Source organism: Pinus tabuliformis, chromosome 7 (assembly GCF_031772625.1).
Source record: "Pinus tabuliformis cultivar Carrire ecotype Pingquan chromosome 7, CPIR1, whole genome shotgun sequence".
Lineage (NCBI taxonomy): Eukaryota > Viridiplantae > Streptophyta > Pinopsida > Pinales > Pinaceae > Pinus > Pinus tabuliformis.
In genome coordinates this window covers 1,912,834,249-1,912,855,850 of record NC_142293.1, presented here as the reverse complement: position 1 = coordinate 1,912,855,850, position 21,602 = coordinate 1,912,834,249, and the positions used below count along the sequence as shown (strand labels likewise).

The 21,602-nt window shown below is 36.3% G+C and overlaps 1 non-coding gene across 1 annotated transcript; it reads left to right on the top strand.

The window, feature by feature from the left end:
• Positions 1–7,092: 7,092 nt before the first annotated feature.
• Positions 7,093–7,165, top strand: TRNAK-CUU (transfer RNA lysine (anticodon CUU)). The gene has a single exon. It is a non-coding gene; the product is annotated as a tRNA-Lys (tRNA).
• The last annotated feature ends 14,437 nt before the right edge of the window (positions 7,166–21,602 follow it).

Below are 21,602 nucleotides of genomic sequence, written 5' to 3'. Positions count from 1 at the left end.
CATTTGGCTATTCTTCACTAGGTTGAAATTTGAAATGTCTATCCACTTTAGTGTTTTCAGTTGAAACGTGAGCACTAAGGGGAAATCACAGAAGTCTTCACAAAAAAATGATATAACCTTAGCTTAATTGTGAAGGTTTTGTTGTGTTTATGGCTTCCTGAATTATGTGGGAAAAACAACCCTTGAAGAGCAGACCATTTAAAACAAGCACTGCCTGTTCTTCTAAGATTCTTGTTAAAGTCACCTAGGACATGCCCCTGTCCCCAACCACTTATTTGTGTCTCAGGGGTGAATTGATCCATGGTGGATGGACTGACATGCCTCCATCTTCACTGCTAATTCACAGGAGCACTACCCCATTGACCTAAATTATAATATTGATAACATATAACTGAAGGTTCCAGAAATACCCTCTATTCATCATGTTGTTCATTCCTGGTAATTGATAATTATCTCTGTTATTTTCACCATTAAAACATTTTTTGTGTGTGTACGGCAACATGTTTCTCTCATTTTGTATCAAGATCACTTGTTCTTAATATGGGCATGTTCGTGGCAGAGTGAACTCTTATATTATAGTTGTCTTGAACCTACCTGTAAGTTTCTACCTTTTGCCAGGTTTCAACAGCCAATAAGAAATAATGAAGACAAGTGGGTGGGAAAGAAATATGCTGGATGATCCTCACCTCTTTGTCTAAGCATTCTTGTATTCAAGGATTTTAGGAGCACATCATGGAAGTCACTCATACCACCTGGATTATCCACGTTGTCATTTGTTTCAACTTGGTAATCATATAGCTTTGTTGTTGAACCTTGTATGCCACAAGCCTTTTACATGTCAAATTGTTTCATTCATGTTCTAAATTTCTCTTCTAAATAAATCCTTTCACTAGAGTTACACGTGCATGAAATTCATTCACACATGATTATAATTTGGCCTAACTGGTATTTTACCTTCCCAACTTCAGCACAAATCCAAAGATAGTCCTTGATGAAAGTCCCTGGCAACCATTGTTTGAGATTTTTCTATTGGAGAAAGAGAGGATGTCTAAAAGTACTTATGATATAAGACATGCAATTAGGGTTGACCCTTTATTGCTCAAAAAATTGGTCAAATAAGTTGCATATTGTGTGAAATTTGTACTTGTTTGATCTGCACATTTGCAATCATATGATACAATTGTTTTATCTATGCAAATATGATTGTATGTTCATAAAATCAGAAAAGACGAGTATTTTGATGCACACACTTTCATAAACTTTTCTTCTGGTCATTGAACTCCTCACTACTAACGTTTTGAATAGATATATATATATATATATATATATATATATATATATATATATATATATATGTCTGAACTTTTGTAGTTATGACATCATTACTAAAAATATCTGATTTTATCATATTCAGGCTGTGACTCTTCTTCAGTACTTACGAGAACCAAGATAAGGGAGCCTTAGAGCGCAACACTTGGATTTTTCACTAACTTTATCAAGAACTCTGAGGGGCAAACTCTTCACCATGACATAAAGATTGTGAAGTTCTGAGTAACGGGTTGTAAATATGAATAGCATTGTAATTCTTGTGAGTTCCATAACATTACCTCAAAAGCTTTTGTGTGTCATAGGGTGTTTCCCAGAGAAAATATTCAATAATTCTATGCATTGTTTCAGAGTGACAGTTTTACAGGTAGCAAGTTGGCTTGTAGTTCCTAGTGTTGTTCAAAATTAGCAGTCAATAGATCCATGAATTTCTGGTTGAAATTTGGTGATTTCAGTGGCATTCTAGCGACGTATGCGTATTATTTTTATGTACAGAAAAATGAAAGCAAGGTTGTTGCTTTCTATTTAATTAGATTTTGTCCTTTTGTATGGGAGGGTGTAAACTGTGCATTGCTTTTACAAATGTAACCCTCTGCGGGATTTGATGAAAGCATATGACTGCAGAAGATAGCAAAGTAGTACAAAGCTCTTATATAGAATCATTTTTATTGTGGTGAAGTCAACTTTATGATTATAAATATAGATTTCTAAGGAGGATACAAGCAATATGAAAGCAAGTCCCATCACCAACTCCGGTCTCTGGAGTTTTGGTGTTTGGAATCGATTTGCAGTAGTCCCACCCGTTTTCAAATCTCTAGAGGTGTCACCCATACGCCCGTAGTGTAGGAGGATACAAGCAATATGAAAGTAAGTCCCATCACCAACTCCGGCCTCTTGAGTTTTGGTGTTTGGAATTGATTTGCAGTAGTCCCACTCGTGTTCATGCTATAATGTTGCCATTATGTTGTACTGTATGTAAACCCATGTCACATGCTTTCAATATCGTCATTATTGCAAATGTTATTGACAAAATGTCTTGTGCTTGCATATCTGAATATACTTCTGGTGCTACATTCTAAAATTATACAAAATAGTTATAGTTTTCATTTAAAGGAAATTCAAATGTACACGAGATTGTAGCTTTGAAACATAGCAATCTTAGTATTTAGTTCCTTACACAGGCTGAAAGGAAAAGGAAAACATGTCTCCTATACACTAATTGTCTAGTAAAAGACAAACAAAATGGGGACAATTATGTAGAAATGCTATTGGGGATCGGTTGACTGCAGGGTTCAACTATACAGGATAATTACAAAGAATACTAGAATGCTTTTTACATGGCAAGAAACACCTTTTTTAAACCTTGAATTTTAATTAGTTTGGATCATAATAAGATTTGTAGTAAGATTCTGCTTAAGCGTTATGTTGTATTTAGATGGTTGATTTCCAGGAAGATTACTGTCAAAGCAAGCAATTCTTCATTTAAAAAAATTAAACATGAAACAGAAGATATACCTTGACCTGTAATGTCAGCTTCAACTTATAGGCAACTTTATGTATCTTCTGTGAAAGTCGTGAAGATCCTGAAGATTACAGAAAGTAGAATTGGAAGCAAATAATTCAATGTGGAGGTAGAAAATTTTTAAGTTCCAGAAGACCATCGAGAGATAAGATGTATATGTTTGGTTATCAAAAAATATTGTTTTCTCATTTAGGACAACTCAATTTGTCCACTATCCAATATATTTTGTTCATGGTTGGAAACTATCATGCATATTAAAGAATAAAATAATAAAGTAACTTATTAATGTCGGGCATGTGTTAAGCCCCTTTCTCCAGAAGGTCAAACACATTTACCTCCCCCCATCCCACACAAGAACTCTACAGTTCTTAACTTGCTCAGTGCTTGATTGAAAAGCTTTAATATATTAAATGAGTGAAGATAAAATAATTGAATGGTGCAACGAGGGGGCGTGATACTTGATTACAGGATTATCCTTATATATGGTGAACTCTATATCTCAGTTATTTCTAAACATATGAAGTAATGTTGGGTTAATATCAGTTGATAGCATCTAGCAATTGACTTTGGCTCTGCTATGCAGCTTAAAATAAACATTGTAGTTCAGACTTGATTTCTGGGTGTTTGGTTCGTTGTTGCCAGAGGCCTAGAGCAAAGCAGGGGCAGTCCTTCCAGAAAAGTTCTGGAAGTGAAGTGTTCCTTGGAGTGTTTTCCTAGAATACTGTAGAAGAGTGGTCCCAGAATTTTCTATGGCCTTTGATGAGGAGGGTTGGGATTGTGGGAGTGTGCTTGGATGACATCCCTATCGAATTCTTAATAAACTAGCAGGGTAGATTATTAGTACACTTTTGAACCTTGCACTTGCTGGCAAGGAATTAGCCAACTACCCAATAACATTAACAACCTTGAATCCATTGAGCTATTCCCTTGAATTCTTCATGAGCTAACCTCTTGAATTCTTCATTTATTTAAACATTTGGTGTTGACACAGAATTATAGCGCACACAAAACTATTATTCTGTATATTATTATTACACACAATATCACATGAAGTTAGGTTGTAAGATAGATTATCTTAGCTAGAAAATATAGGTAGTTAAGAAAAAATCTCAACCACACACTAATCTAAGAGCTATCGTAGTTAGACCAAACCTCTTAAATACAACTAATTAACAATCTTCTAAATAATACAAACTACTTAAATAGATATTACAATACATATGATGAGGAATATCAAATATTAAGAACAAAGACAAGTAAGAGTTAATATCTCCAACAAATATTTTACATAGTATGTCAACATCCTTTAATATATGTGCCAACTAAGATTGGGAAATTTGTTAGAGCATAACCAGAAAATTAAAGACTTGGACTTCATCGTTTTAAAGGATCTAGGTTTGGGTTTCCTAGTTTAAAATTTCTCAATATCCTGTTCCATCTTTCTATTACTTGGCCTCAATGGTTTGTATACATAATCTATAACACAAACATACCGATCATAAGATACACATGTTCCCCATATATATTATGGGGAATTCTCACATGTTCCCCATATATATTATGGGGAATTCTCTTCTGATGCAACCTTTGTTGATCTTTTAAGATAAGTACACAAGTGCATTGAGGTAGGTAACATGCTTAGGGTCAACAAGAAGAGAGAGAATATGTAAGAGAGAGAAGGTCAACCTCCTTGACGATCTTTGTGCAATTAAAAATTGATGAACTACAGGTTTTCGGTGCCTCGATGGCTTGTATATATAACTTAACATCCAAATCATAAGATACATAGGCTGCCCATACATATGAGGAATTCCTTCTAATGCATCCATTGTTAGTCTCTTTAGTACACATGCATGATATAAATAACATTTGTGGAGTCAACAAGGAGATAGCTTATTTGGGCATTGATTAACTTCAGTTTTTTTATTTTTATTTATTTATTTATTTAAGAAATGTTGTAAAAGAGGCATAATATTTGGTCAATATAAAGAGTATAATTGTAAAAAAAAATGTAAAATTTATTATATATAATAAAGATCCATAAAACTAAAATATCATTTTTTACAATATCTATATATCCTTTAAATTTACCTTTTGAAATGGACGTGGAAGGAACCGCGTTTTAACGGCATATACAAACGTCCACGTCAACGGAGGTGGAGACGACAATTTGGGAGAAAAGGAGTTACCGGAATATGGAAAATGGGAATCGGAGGATGATATCGGAAACGAATAACGGGGGATAGGAGGACGGAAAGGAGTTACGGGAATAGGGAATAGGAGGACGATATCGGAAACGAATAACGGGGAAGGGCCCAAATTGTTGGCCCTGCGCCATTTTTCCGACATTTCTTTTTAGCTTTTCAGTATAATACAATATGTGGATTGGAAAACTGGTTATGGTCAAAAACAAGATAATATTTGGCATTCCCTTAACAAGTGCGAGTTGGCAACGAGATTGGTAAAGACAACCCCGTTGGATTTTAACCATTACAGTTTTTTCAAATATTACCGTCAACCGTCTAACCGTCCATCCAATGGGGAGAAGAAAATCCGACGTTTTACATCACAGTCCAAAAGAGGTCGGCTTACGGTTAGATTGACCCAAATAAAACGAACGTCGGGGTTAACGTAACCTAAGCTGCTTTATCGATGGTTAAGACTCGGATTTCAAAAAATATTCATTCCTGCATAAATTTCCTAAACATTATACGGAATGCGGGTGTTAGCGGGTCTCAGTCATTTAGTTTGGTTCGTTTTTACAACTTGCAAGTGTGTCGCGGCTATCCCATCTTTCAATATCCAACGAGCATCGGGAATGTGGTCGATGGCGCTTTAATACTGACCAACGATGATATGCGTATAATTAATTCAATCCCTCTCCACGCTGGTGACGTGGAAGATATGCATCAATGCAAATTTATACACAAATTTTGAAAGTTTTTAATCATTTTTTTTAAATAGTAACATCAAGCTTAATTTTAATTAGTCATGTTATAATTTAAAAAATTTACGTATCAATTATTAATAGTTAAAAATTCTAGAACTTTAAGTAACACTATATAAAAATTTACCAAAAAACTGATAATTGCACCACAAAGCGATGCCTATAATCTTCATTTACATAAATTATTAATAATTAAAAATTATAAAAGCTTAACCTACTTTATATTAAATTTAGAATAATGCTAATAAAAATTTACCAAAACCACTAATAATTGGATGAGGAAGCATCTACGATAATCTTTGGGGCTAATAGACGAAGGAGATGTCTTTTGCACATAAAAATGAAAGTAGAGGTGTGAAAATGTATAATGATTGGGAAAATATTTTACAATCTCATAAATAGATTTTATATGAAATATTAAAAAAAACTTGTATGCTACATATTATAAATACCAAAATTTATTTCAAATAAAAAATGACGACTTATTTTAAGAGATAGTTTCAGTGATAATTCAATAATAAAATTCATGTTCAGTGTAGAGTCATCTGCAACTATGGTCGCACTATTTCCGGTGTTGTTTTCGTGAAAGAATTAACTCAAATCTGGCCACTGACTTTGTAATATTTCCGATGTTTTTTTCACGGAGGATTTAACTCAAATTGTGACATGGTGATTGCAATATTACCAACTTTGTAATTTGGGTATTTCAAAATCGCATGATGTTTGTCCATAGATATAGATTATCATAATTTCAAAATTACAATTTAACCGAAACAATAGAAATTGTTGTTTCATGGTCTACACGGTTAATCTTTCCATCATATTTTATGACTATATATATGCATGAAACATTATCGGCCCTCTTTTATTACATATATATTGGTACATATGCTTGTCAGAGCAGATTGACAGCCGTTATATCGAAACTTAATCGTCATCACCAAAGTCTCCATAGATCAACATACGCTGCAGCATTCGCACAGCTCCACAGGAATTGAAACTGGCCGAAGGACGTGCAAACCAACCCACACGACCATCACATCATGCACTTGCGTAGCCACAACGTCGAAAACTTCCCCATCTTCTGAAAATAATACAGGCAATGTGGCCACTCAAGACTGAGAACAAATTGAGAGTGGCTACTGCTAGAATTCAAGCGCATGTCCACAACGTGGAATTCTTAACGGTAAACTAAGTGTGTTTGACTAAGTGATTTGAATTTAAACTAATTTTCTTGAAAGTAAATAATTCGGGAGGATCGTTACCTGGAAAGGTATTTAAAAACTACATTAAGAAAGCCCGTCTAGCTCAGTTGGTAGAGCGCAAGGCTCTTAACCTTGTGGTCGTGGGTTCGAGCCCCACGGTGGGCGACTTACTCGTCTATTCGAAATTTCGAAATGAAATAGCTCTGTTCTTTTATTCGAACGGTCTGGATTTCGCCTGGATTTCCTGTTCCCGAACTCTGGATTCGAACCTCACGGTATGCGGGTGTTCGTTGACTATTTTGATGTATCCTCATCTAAGATCCCTGCTTCGAACCCTACGGTAGGCGGGTGTTGTTGACTATCAAGCTCCTGTTTTGGCAAAATACACAACAAGCATCACCCAGTTTAACACAAAACAAACATACAGGTCGTACGTTCGAACTTGACGGTACGCGCATGTTCTATGTTCGATCCTTTTGTTTAATTTTTTTATTAGTTATTAAAAAAAATGTCTTTTCAATTTAGTAATAAATATAAAATTTTATTAGAAAATAGGTTTTAGTAAATGGATATTGTGTTAAAGCATTTTTTTAAGGAAAAGGTATAGGTTTTAGATGGATAGTAAATGGATATTATGTTAAAGCATTTTTTTGAGGAAAAGGTATAGGCTTTAACTTGATAGTAAATGGATATTATGTTAAAACATTTTCTTTTAGGAAAAGGTATAGGTTTTCGATGGATGGTATGTTAAAACATTTTTTTGGAAAAAGGTTATTAGTTAACCTATTTCTTATAAAGACATATGTTATAGAAAATATATTAAATATAAAATAATCAAATTTTATTTTATTGAAAATTTTAATTTCCATATTATTCATAATTATGAGTATGAGAAAATTGTACACTAAATTATCTCCACATTTTAGGTTATCACTTCATGCAATTTTTTAAATCGAGTTTAAGTAGTTTTATCTATAAAGTTTGGTCTAAAAACAATTATTTTATAGAGCATGTAACAAAGCAATATAAGTTTTATAAGTCTTGAGTTACATGTTATAATAATTGGCATTCATATGTGAGACAAACCTTTAAATAGGTTACGCCACAAGAAGGCATCAAGCCTAGAACATGTATAATCAAACCCATACCATCTACAACTAGCACCACATATTTGATATCTGTACATGAGACAAACCTTTGAATAAGTAGTGGACACCTAAGTTAGAACATGCCTCCACAAACCCTGACCATTCACAACAAACATCATCATTGTAAAATTCCTTTTTCTAATCTATTGATATTGTAATTAAAATTAATTATGGTATTGATCCCTGCATGAACATGTAAATGTGCAAAAAGATCCTAAATAAATGTAATTATAAGTTAAATACTTGTTGAGGATGCAATGAAGCTTAATACAATGCAAACCAAGTCTTTACCTTTAGCAATTCTTATAGTTTTAAGAGGCTTGTTGATGATGCAATGAACACTAATACAATCCAAAACCATGCAAACCAAAATTTTTCATAAGCATGATTCACAAAGTCTTTACCTTTAGCAATTCTTATAGTTTTAAGAGACTTTTATAATCACTTCCAAAATTTTCCCATCATTGGATGATTATTGGGTATTTTTCCTTATTCATCCAATTATTGTTCCATGTTCGTGGTTGATGACTATTCATTATTGGGTATCTATCTTATTCAATGTCTTTTGAAAAGTGAGCTTTGTGTAAAAATGTAATTTCACCCACATAATAATAAAATGATGAAAGCTTCCATTATAAAATGATGAAAGCTTCAATGGAAAGATGTATACAAAACACAAAATTTTATAAAATATTGAGTATAAATTCTTGTTTCCTTCTCATGGGTAGTGGCCATCCTATACTATTAGTGTTGGAAATTACCATATTAAATATTCAAAAACTTAACTTATCAATAATTAACTTATATACAAATTGACACATGACTATACTCTTAGAGCATATTTATATATATATAATTATTCATGGTAGTTGATATAATAATTATAAAATTTATATGTAATATTAAATAGTAAAGAGTATGGTTTTTTAATTTTAAAAACAAAATTAATTAAGTAGTGTAAATGTTTTATATTTTGATTTTTTTCAAGTATATTTTTAGTTTAATTTTGCTCAAAATTTAATAGATATTTGTTCGTATTGCAGATTTGAAGACCCTAATCTATATAATCAAAGTATCTTGAGAGTTTTTAGCACATTAAATTCATTTATACATTCAAAAATGTAATTTGAACTAAATTCATTTTTTGTATTTCAAATTAGTAGTGTAATGAAATTAAATTACACTACTAATTAATAATATTTAATTATATATTTACTTTTAATATAATATTATATTTATTTTAATATAATTTTTCTTACTTTTATATTATATTATACCCAATTGCTTTATATCTTTTCTATGTAATTTCTCATTTGAAAACAAGTTTGATTTTGGGCAAAAAGGAATCGGTTCATTAATCTATGAGAATTTTAAATCTTTAAATTGGGTTGGGAGTATGCCTTAAATGTGTTTTTGTTTGGTTAAGAGTTTTTTTTCCTTGTATGTAATAAAATAGGTTAATGACTCAAAATTCAAAGGAATTTGGCAAGAGTGAATGCTTGCCCCTTACTACTAAATGGAAAAAAAAGGTGGCATCATGGTTTGACCATTTGGCTTCCAACCTGGAGATTTACCATCCAAACATTTATTATTGAGTATTTAATTGCATAAATAAACTTGTTAGTTTGGGCTTGAAAATATTATAATTATACTTGAGATAAGAAGATTATTTATGAATGTCAAGAAACAATTTAAATATATTTAAAAAAGATAAAAACTATAAATTTATGTGAAAATAATAAAATATATATATTTTATATTATAAAAGTTTATAATATTTTATATAATTTAAAATTTAAATAATAATTAATTGAAAAATATAAAATTTATATTATAATTTATTATAGATGGTAGATAATTGACCTGTTAGTTCTTTGTTATAAAATCATATTACAAAAAAAAAAATTGTGTTGTATTTTTTTATTCATTTACATTATTAGATTTACTTGTAAAACTTGCAAGAGTTGTGAATCAAATTGGTTGACTCAATATAACTTACATTTATGTTACAAGTTAAATTATTAGTATGACTTTAATTTAAGTCAAATTCTAAAGAATTACATTAAATTAATGCTCTCAAAGAGGAAATTCAAACTTAAAAGTCCAATCAAACTTGGAAAACTTTGGTAACACTTGTTAAAACAACATGCATTATAATGTATCCTAGTGGATTAGTTCATGTGATTTTCATTACAACTAACCTAGTGGGTTAGTGCAAGTGCTTGAGTGCTTTGAGCTTTATGTAGGAGGTCTCTAGGCCAATCCCTTAGTGTAGCTAGCTCTATTGTAAACCCCATTAGATGTCCTTGTTGGGTTAGGCATCTAATAAGTACTAATAGATTTGAATAGGGAGCATTCATGAAATGAAATGGAGTGGATATATGTTTCGTGTTAGTTTGGTAAAATGTTTTACATTCCTACTAGGTTAGCATCATTATGTGCATTAATGAATTTTGTATAATTTTTTGCACTTTAATGGTTGAAATCAAAATAGGAATTCCATCTCTTTCACTAAAGGTTTCGTGAATCTTAAATTTGTGAACTTTCAAACTTTAGGTATTATGAAATATAGAACAAAACAACAATATAAATAGAAAGAAATTTCAATTCTTGACATTAAATCTTCACATAGGAAACCAGAGAAAAAATATACCAAAGTGTCTTAATAAGTTTCATCATTTTAGAACAATCTTATCATATATAAGCTAGAAATGAAAACTTACTTATACTCATACTAAAAAGCCTAACCATAGCTTCTCAGCTCTTCACACTACTATTCTTCATACAGTAATGGGATTGAAGCATATAACCATTGACAGGAGGCTCTTCCCATCAATCTATCCAGAGACAGTAAGGACAGCCATAGGCATAAACAGTAGCATAGCCAAGGGTAGCTGAAGGACTAGGTGGTTAATAACCAAAAGATAGGTAACTGGAGCAGAGCAAGCATCAAAACAAGCAACAATTGATCTAGATATCAAGTCGAATGGATATCACTATGTAACTGAACTCTTTATTGACCTCGTGGTTTGATGTTACTACAAGGGCTAACCTACCTTGGCGCATTATTGTATACTAAGAAGAAATTGTTGAATCACTTGCTTAAACAACCAAATCAATTGAATAACTTACTGGATCTTCACCACCTAGTCCTGAAGCCTCTATTTAACTGTGTGTTTATCCGTATAGAGCTTACATATCCATATTAACTCACATATGGTGAAATATAATGGTAATCACTCAAGTCGAGCTAGATTTGAACCAGCATAGGCATATTTCCAATGGATTTACAGTCCGTCCTCATTAACCACTCAGGCATCGACCACCATTCTTACATTCCCCTCATTGTAGAGACAGCAAAACTAATTGTAGTAGCAATCAATTTTGGCTCAATGCGTCTCGGTCAACAAAGAAAATTTCATTGACTGATGAAAGGTCCACTGATGGATTTTCAACGAGATTTGGAACTAAGCGGGATGATCAATACGTATAAGATCACAAAGCATCTTGTATTCAATGGAAGGACCTTACCATACAGGTCCTTCCATTGAATACAAGATGCCTTGTGATCTTATACCATCCTAAGAAAAAGAGTTAAAAGAAAAAATTTAAATCCTTTTTTCTTTGATTGCATCATAAGAAAAAGAGTTAAAAGAAAAATTTTGAATCTTTTTTTTTTTTTTTGAAGAAAAAAGAGTTAAAAGAAAAATTTTATCTCTTTTTCTTAGGATGCAACCATACCCTTGCTCAAATCAACTCAACTTGTCATAAGATGGGTGAAAAGATTCATGTTCTAATTTCTTCTCTTCATGAAAAAAAAGCCCGCCTCCTTTTTTGTTTGTCATTTACCCTTTCAAGACCTTTAGTAAAGGACCCAAAAGCGTAGAGTACCTACTCACTTTCTAGATGATCCCGATAGAAAGACAAATTTGGAATCCACGAACAAAGACGAAAGTTTGTGATACTGCATTCAATGAGGAGTGAACTCAATCTCCTACTGCCTTATCCTGACATGAATTGCCTTCTTTGACAAGCCCACAAACTAAATCCTTTCAGTAACAAACGCCAATAAGACAGGGATTCAATTTGGATACACTCACAAAGCCACAGACCTAAGCAGAAAGCCAACTAACCCTTATGCGGCCAAGAAGAATATGACCACTGCAGCAATATCATCAAATATATTAAAAGATATAAATAAACACTCTTATTAACTAAATAGCTAATCATAAATTATAAATATATATAAATTATTTTCAACTTTTAATTTTAACAAATCTAAATTTAAAATTATTATATTTATAATATTTATTTAAATTTAATATCTAATTAAAAATTATGATAATGTCATATGAATCACTGTAGCAAAATTATCTATTTATAATATTGATTTAAATTTAATATCTAATTAAAAATTATAATAATGTCACTTTTTTAAAATTATTATAAATAAACAACCAAATGCAAATATGAACGATGGTAACAAAACAACATAATGCAAATATGAACGAGTGTAACAAGACAACATAATGGAAATGGGATGAAAATGGATGAAAATAGATATCATTATTATTGTTATTAATTATTTTTAAAAGAGAAATTATTATTATTTTAATTTAAAAATAAGATTTATTATAAAAATATTATTATTTTTTAATACAAGGTATTTTTATTTTTTATTCAAGTTATTTAGTGTGTTTTTTAATATTCTCGTTAATTGTATCAATCATGATAATAAAAATGAATTGGTAATTTATATGAGTTTCTTTTGATCAATGAAGTTATCCCATGCTTCAAAATTGGGTTACAAAGATTTGAAATGGATGCGTTGGTCGTCAATGAATGTGGAGACGGTAGTTGTGTTTGTGTTGACACTACCTGGATGAGTGGAGTTACCGAAATATGGAAAGCGGAAATTAGAGGAGGATATGTGTGATGGGGAGGAGGAATAGAGTTACTGGATATCAATTACGAGAATCAAAGGATGATATCAGAAATAACGAATGGAAAAGGGTCCAAATCGTTGGCCCCTACAACCTACACCAGTTTGATCCTCTTTCGACAATGGTTTTTTTAGATTTGTCTCTTAGTTAAGATTGTCTTCTAATTGGAAGAAACTAGAACTAATTCCAACTACCCGCTGCTACAATTCAACAGAAGGTTTAGAATTTAACAGAAGGTTTAAATCTAGTTTCTAGAAATCATTGACAATGGGGGAAGCTTCTTGAAGAAGCCACTGCCCCAATCTATCTCCAGAACTTTCTCTGATGTGTATAAATACATGTTTAAACAGCGAATGAAACCAAGTGGTTGAGTTCCAAGCTCTGTGTGTAATGTTCAGTCTTTGAGTCTCCGCTCTCTCTGATATGGTATCAGAGCAATATTTATTATGGTATTGGAGCCGAGGGTTTCAACTGAGTGTTGTAGAGTTGTGACGCTGTATGTGGAGGACGCCAAGATTGGTGCAGTCCTGTGAAGAGCTGTGAGTGAACCTGTTTGTAACTGTTGAGGACCACAACATATGTCGTTGTGTTAAAAGAAGAGTGCATTGAGAGTGAGAGGGTGGAGGCCTGGTGCAGACAAGGCCGAGGACGTGAGTGGTCCAGTGGTGTTGGAGTGCGAGAGCTGTGCGTGTGGTGGAGCTGTGTGCTCATCGAGTTGGGAGTTGTGTGCTCAGCCAGTTGTTGGCTCAGCAAGTTGCAATTTAACTCTTGCTGCCAAGAGTGGAAGATTGCAGAGTCGTGGAGTTGCCATTACCTGTGGAGACTGCGTTGTTGTTGTGAAAGGTTCATCGAATGTGTGGTGAAGCTCTGTTAGAGAGCATGTGAAAGGAGATTTCAGTGTTCAGTTGTTGGAGTTGTGAGCCTGTGGTGAAGGGAGAGACTTATTTTTGAGGAGTCGTTGAAGGTTTGAGCAGCGTTGTGGGGCCATGAAGATTGGAGCTTTGATGTTGCATATGTGTTGAACATTGTGTGCAAATGTTGTTGAGCTTGTCGTGTGGGTTTTGTTGTGCTTTGAAGTAGCATCGAACTAAACTCTGGAGAAATAATGTTGATGTTGGTGGTACCAAGAAGCCACACAGAGCTGGGATATGCACAGACTAGTGTGTTGTTAGAGCCTGTGGGAGTGAGCTTTGATTTGAATGCGTGTGGAGTCGGGGGTCGACGCAGGTGGAGTTAAGAGGCGTTGTGCACGTGTGGAGCTGTTGGAAAGCGTTGGAATCTGTCTAATTGAGCGTTGAGCCAAAGTCACGGTCATGACTGCTATAAGAGCTTGCTGAGCTGTGCCTTCAATACTGTCAGAAGATAAGCATTGTGTGTGGTCCTTGCAGTGTTGTTGGTGTGGCCTATTGTGTGGACCTAGTTGGTGCTAACTGTGGAGTAAAAGCTTGTGGCTTGGCATAGTGTGGCAATTGAATTTTCTCAAATGGCAATAGTTGTAGAAGAATATCTAAATCAGATAGAAGAATTTGAAGACACTGATGCAATACTGAAACGATTAATGCCAGTTCTGCCAATTTTCTCAGGTAAAAATTTTAAACTTTGGGCAATTAAAATCGAAGGATTGCTTGGTTCAGTAGATTTATGGAAATTTGTCCAAGAAGCTTCTATAAATTTTGATGATAAGCGTAGAAATGCAGTAGCATTGTTTCTCATCATATCAACTTTAGATGAAAATATTTTGTCTAATATTTTGTATGAATTTGGTGAAATATGTGATGCAAAAATATTTTGGGATATTCTTGAAATGAAATACAATATGGAGGGTAGTGAGAAAGTTGAAGTTGATGAAGGTGTTGTTGCTAAAAGTGATTGTGTTGAAAGCATCATAGATGGGATTAAGACTGAAAGTATATTTGTAGTTAACAATAGAGTAGCAGGTGATAGTGAGGAAATTCCCTGTGATGGAGAGATTTATGAAGTCAAATTTGATGACAATTATGTATCCCATGATGAGTGGTTAAATATGATGCATGAAAAGCATCTTATTGATGAGTTGTTTTTTGGTGAGAAGAGTTGCCTACCTCCATACACAAATCAAATGCAGGATAACATGTTTGCAGCAACAGAATTGGCGAAAGAGGTTGAAGACATGAATCAATGTTAGGATCCCACCCTAACCCCCTTATTTATGTAATTGGATCAAGTCATAGTCAAGAGTCAATAAAGCCCATATTAATAATTGTAAGTGGTTAACCCACAATTAATGATGGGACCACAGTTAGTTGCAAATGGGCCGTAGTATTAGATAGATGGTATTAATAAAACCCATGGTATTGATCCTTGGTATTGCATGTATGAGTCATATATAAAGGATAGAGACTCCCTACGAGGAGCATCGTGTCTTATTTTTGAATCGAGCTATGCTCTATTGGAGGTTGCCCCCTCGAAGAGGCCAGTGAACATTGCTTTCTGAATAATAAAATATTTGTTGTTGTCTCTCATTAATCTATGTTCTGGGTATCTTTCTTCGCATATTCTGTATTTGGGTATCTTTTTGCAGGTTAAGAGCATAACAAGTGGTATCAGAGCACTTTCGAGGGCCGGTGGGATCTCCATTTCTTAGGAATTTTTTTTTTTGGCTAGAGACGTGTTCCGGCGTCTTTAAACCACGGGATCTGTCATTGAGCGCATAAGCTTGCAGATTTGGGGAGGCATGCACGCAGGAAATACAAGAGGTGGTCATGCTTGTTGGACTCCCTTGTAACCCCTGTGGGTACCCCTTCGAGTAGTAGCGCATGAGACAGAACCGCGTACGGACTGTCTTCCAAGTACCTTCTGGGTATATCGGAAGCCCCTTAGCTCCTCTGCAACCTCGCCATAGATAAACCGTCGGTTGTCTTGCTGCTACAGTACATCGAGAACAACACTCGGAGAGATTACTCACCCGTACGATAGGGTAGTCGGGTTGTACGGCTAAGGGTGCAGTTGATCCTCCTTAGTTAGAGCCCTGAAACATTGGGTCGAGTACTATTGCCAGACCCTTATGTATATTGCGATCTGTAGCACCTAACACTCCTCGAGACCATAGTTCCCTTTTCTATCTTGGGATCACGCATCATCTCTGCCAGATCTGCTCGTGCAAAGGGGTACAGCAACGGTAGACATCAGTCCCGCAGTTCCGGGTTAGCAGACCAACCATTTCGATCTATTCGATCCATCAGATCCGCAGCAGCAGTCTGTTCCGCCACCCAGAGCTATCCGATCCGCCATTCAGATCTCTCAGATCCACCAAATCTGAGTAGTTGTGTGGGGTTCCTATACCTAGGCATAATTTTCACAGGGCTTTTGGCAGCATTTACATTTTGAGGATTTGGCGACTGCAATATTCATAAGGAAGGAGTAAAACTCCGTTAGGAGTTTTCAAAAAAAAAAAGTCAAAAAAGTCTGAGATCTCCTAGGGCGCTTATTGGTGATCTAGCCCATCAGAATCAGGACGAAGAGCTGAGCACGGTGGTACCATTCAATTCTTACTGAAAAAAAAAAAAAAAAAAAAAAAAAAAAAAAAAAAAAAAAAATGGGCGGTCCTAAATCTCAAGAACATTTGATCAGTGCATGGTAGAAACTAGAGCTCAAGCTATGGCCAATGAGAAGATTGAAAAACTTGAACAAACCTTGCAATCCATCCAGAGTCATCTTGATAGACTATCTCTCCTAATCCCGAAGGGCAAGGAGGAAGCCCACGAGGAGGCGTATAATGGCAATGGACACAGTGAGGGTGAGTCTAGCCACTCTCCTCACATCTGGCGCACCCACCAACAATCTCATAAGCGACCTCCCAAGTTGGATATGCATAAATTTGACGGTTCTCACCCGGAAACATGGATAGCACAAATGGAGCAGTATTTCAATCTGAATAACATCTTAGATGATGAGACTCAGCTTATGGTGGGGAGCACGTACTTGGACAATGAAAGGTGGCAATGGTGGGAATGGAATCAACGTTGCAATGGACCTTTTCGGGCTTGGACCAAATTCAAAAAAGCTCTTACAGACCGCTTTGACAAGGAATCTTCTTTTTTGGGTCGTCTTACTAAGCTCCGACAAACTGGCACAGTGGATGAATATATTACAGCCTTTGAAGACTTAGCCTTCCGCACTTGGGGTCTCTCAGATGTGTTCTACACGGAATGTTTTATCAGCGGTCTTAAAGAAGCCATCAAAGCCCAAGTCCTACTGCACCACCCTCCCACATGGATGAAGGCTTGCAAGGTAGCTCGTAACGTGGAACGTGCATTAGCAACCCAGTACAGTCGCCCAAATTTCTCCACTAAAGGTCGCCCCCCACAGGCTCACAACACGACTCAAACACTTAAGGTCCAAAAGGTGTCACCTGCGGAAATGGTCGAAAGAAGAAAGCAAGGATTATGTTACTACTGTGATGAAAAATACTCCCCAGGTCATAAATGCAAGGAGCCCAATTTTTTTCAAATTGATGCCACTGACTACAGCTCAACAGAGGAAGATCCACCACTTGCGGAACATGAGGCGCTAGAAGAGGACAACCAGAAGGACAATGTCTCTGACGAACCAGTTATTTCGCTGCATGCTTTGACAGGGATTTCTTCACCTCAAAGTCTCAAAATCAGAGGTTTTATTAAACATCGCCCAGTAGTAGTCTTGATTGATAGTGGAAGTACACATAATTTCATCCATCAAAAAGTCGCGGAAGCAGTGCATTGTTTTGTACGAGCAGTTTCTAACTTCCAAGTCCAAATTGCGGATGGGGGCACAATGAAATGTGAAGGTCGCTGTGAAAATGTCAAACTTCAAATGGGGGATTATCAGTTGAAAACCCACATATTTGCCATACACATGGGAGGATATGACATTGTCCTTGGCGCTGAATGGATCTGCACTCTTAGGCCAATCACAATGGATTTCCAGGAGTTATATATGAGTTTTAAGCAGAACAACTCCACACATACCCTCCGTGGACTCCAGGCGGGAGCTCCCTCTATCATCAGCTCGCATAGGATGGAAAAATTGCTAAAAAAGGGCCATCATGGAGTTATAGCTCAATTTAATGCCATCCAAGCAGTCGAAACCAAGTCTCTATCGATTCATCCTGAGATGCAACAAATTTTAAATAATCATCTGCCGGTCTTTGACAAGCCTCATGAGCTTCCACCCTCGAGAGGGGAACATGATCATCGCATCACCTTGGTTCCAGGGGCCCAACCCCCCAATGTGCACCCATACAGATATCCGTTCACCCAAAAGAATGAAATAGAAAAAATAATCAAGGAACTTTTGGAAGCAGGTGTCATTCGTCCCAACATTAGTCCTTATTCATCACCAGTGGTCATGGTTCTCAAGAAAGATGGGGAGTGGCGGATGTGTCCAAACTTCAGGGCCCTCAATAAGTTGACAGTCAAAGATAAATTTCCCATCCCAGTGGTTGACGATTTGCTGGATGAACTTAATGGGGCTCAATTCTTCACTAAGTTGGATCTTCGCTCACGCTACCACCAAATTCGCATGAAGGAAGTCGACATTCATAAGACTGCTTTTAGAACTCATGAAGGCCATTATGAGTTCTTGGTCATGCCATTCGGTCTTTGTAATGCCCCCTCTACTTTTCAGAGCCTTATGAACCACATTCTCAAACCATATCTCAGGAAATTTGTCCTTGTCTTCTTTGATGACATCCTCATCTATAGTGGCACTTGGGCCGCACATCTTCAACATGTAGATCTACTCTTGCAACTGCTTCGCAAGCATAAATTATTTGTCAAGATGTCCAAGTGTTCGTTTGGCATGGAAGAAGTCAAGTATTTGGGCCACATTGTGGGGCGTGAAGGTGTCAAGGTGGACCCCAAAAAGATCCAGGCAATGCAGGATTGGCCTCAACCTAAGACCTTGAAGAGCTTGAGAGGATTTTTGGGTCTCACAGGCTATTATCATAAATTTGTCCGCAACTATGGTTGCATAGCGAAGCCCCTCACTCAACTCCTGAAGAAAAATTCATTCTTCTGGAATGAGGAAGCACAACAGGCATTTACAGCTCTCAAAAATGCCATGTGTTCCACTCCAGTCTTAGCACTACCTGACTTCACCAAATCTTTTGTCATTGAATGTGATGCTTCGGGTACAGGTATTGGGGCGGTCTTAATGTAGGAAGGGCGACCTTTGGCCTTCACAAGCCAACAACTAAGTGGGAAGAATCTGGGCCAATCTACCTATGAGAAGGAAATGATGGCCATCTTACATGCAGTAGAGACCTAGTGACCTTACTTATTGGGGCGACGTTTCCAAATCCGCACAGATCATCACAGTCTTAATTTTTTTTTGGAGCAACGTCTATCCTCCCCACAACAAAATAAATGGCTCGCCAAAATGCTGGGATATGATTATGAGATCATTTACAAGAAAGGGAAAGACAATAGTGTAGCAGATGCATTATCTCGCCAATTTGAGGAGGAAAGTACTCTGCTAGCAATTTCCCTCCCCATTCCAGAATGGATTGAAGAGGCTCGTAGGGAATGGTTTTCACATCCCGGGCTCTCCCAACTCATTTCTCAATTGCAGGTAGATCCCAATTCCACCAAGGGCTACTCGTGGCAGGATGAGATTCTTTGCTACAGGGACAGAGTCGTAATATCACCCACATCCACCCTCAAAAGTCGCATTTTGGCAGAATTGCACTCATCCCCCATTGCAGGACATTCAGGCTTTCAGAAGACGTATGCTCGCACGAGAAGATCATTTTTTTGGACAGGAATGAAAAAGGACATCCTTACTTTCGTAGCAGAATGCGATGTCGGTCAACGCCATAAAGGGGAGACCGTCAACACACCAGACACATTACAACCGTTGCCCATCCCAACATCAATTTGGACGGAGGTTTCTATGGATTTCATTACAGGTCTTCCAAAGTCAGGAAACAAGTCAGTCATCATGGTGGTTGTGGACAGACTTTCGAAGTATGCTCATTTCTGCGCCCTACCCCACCAGTTTACACCAACTTTGGTCGCTCAATCTTTCATGGATCAGATCTTCAAATTGCATGGCATGCCCACTTCTATTGTGTCCGATCGCGACCTGATATTCACCAGTAATTTTTGGCAAGAACTCTTCAGGATACAAGGCACTCAACTAAAACTCAGTACTTCCTATCATCCACAAAAGGATGGCCAAACTGAAGCCGTCAACAAATGTCTGGAAACCTACCTTAGGTGTTTCACTTCAGAAAAGCAACATCTTTGGGTACAGTGGTTACCTCTGGCTGAATGGTGGTATAACACCAACTATCATGCCACCACCAAAATTACTCCCTATGAAGCAGTATATTGTCAGCTCCCTCCTTCCCCTACTTCTTATATCAAGGGGTGCTCAAAAGTACAAGCAGTGGATCAACTCCTACAACACCGCACAACCATGCTTGCCCATCTTAGAGAGAATCTTCATCAAGCTCAAAACCGCATGAAGCAACAGGTAGACCAGCATCGCTCAGAGTGCCAATTTCAAGAAGGGGATCAGGACTTTTTGAGGCTACAACCATATAAGCAAACATCACTCAAAGACAAGGGTTGTCAGAAACTATCTCCAAAATTCTACAGACCATATCAAGTACTTCAACGCATTGGAGAAGTGGCTTACAAGTTGGCTTTGCCACCTACTGCAAAAATCCATCCAGTTTTCCATGTCTCATGCCTCAAGAAAGTGATTGGGAACAATTGCAGAATTCAAACCAGTCTACCTTAATTGGACGAAGAAGGGTCAATCTAGCTCCAACCTGAACAAGTCCTAGACACACGAGACAGGCACTTGCGGGGCCGCATTATTAGGGAAGTCCTCGTCAAGTGGAAAGACACCTCTCCGGAAGATGCAACTTGGGAACCAGCCACTATTCTTCAGCAGTTTCCGCAGCTTCAGCCTTGAGGACAAGGCTAGTCTTAAGGGGGAGGGCATGTTAGAGTCCCACCCTAACCCCCTTATTTATGTAATGGGATCAAGTCATAGTCAAGAGTCAAGAAAGCCCATATTAATAATTGTAATTGGTTAAGCCGCAATTAATGATGGGACCACAGTTAGTTGCAAATGGGTCGTAGTATTAGATAGATGGTATTAATAAAACCCATGGTATTGATCCTTGGTATTGCATGTATGAGTCATATATAAAGGATAGAGACTCCCTGCGAGGAGCATCGTGTCTTATTTTTGAATCGAGCTATGCTCTATTGGAGGTTGCCCCCTCGAAGAGGCCAGTGAACATTGCTTTCTGAATAATAAAATATTTGATGTTGTCTCTCATTAATCTATTTTCTAGGTATCTTTCTTCGCATATTCTGTATTTGGGTATCTTTTTGCAGGTTAAGAGCATAACAATCAACCAACTATGTCAACAAAGAAAAATGAAGGAAGCAAAGCTCTTTCCAAAGAGCACGATGACAAAAATCAATATGGTTCTGTTTATGAATCTAACATTGTTTTTGAGTGTGCAGATATTAA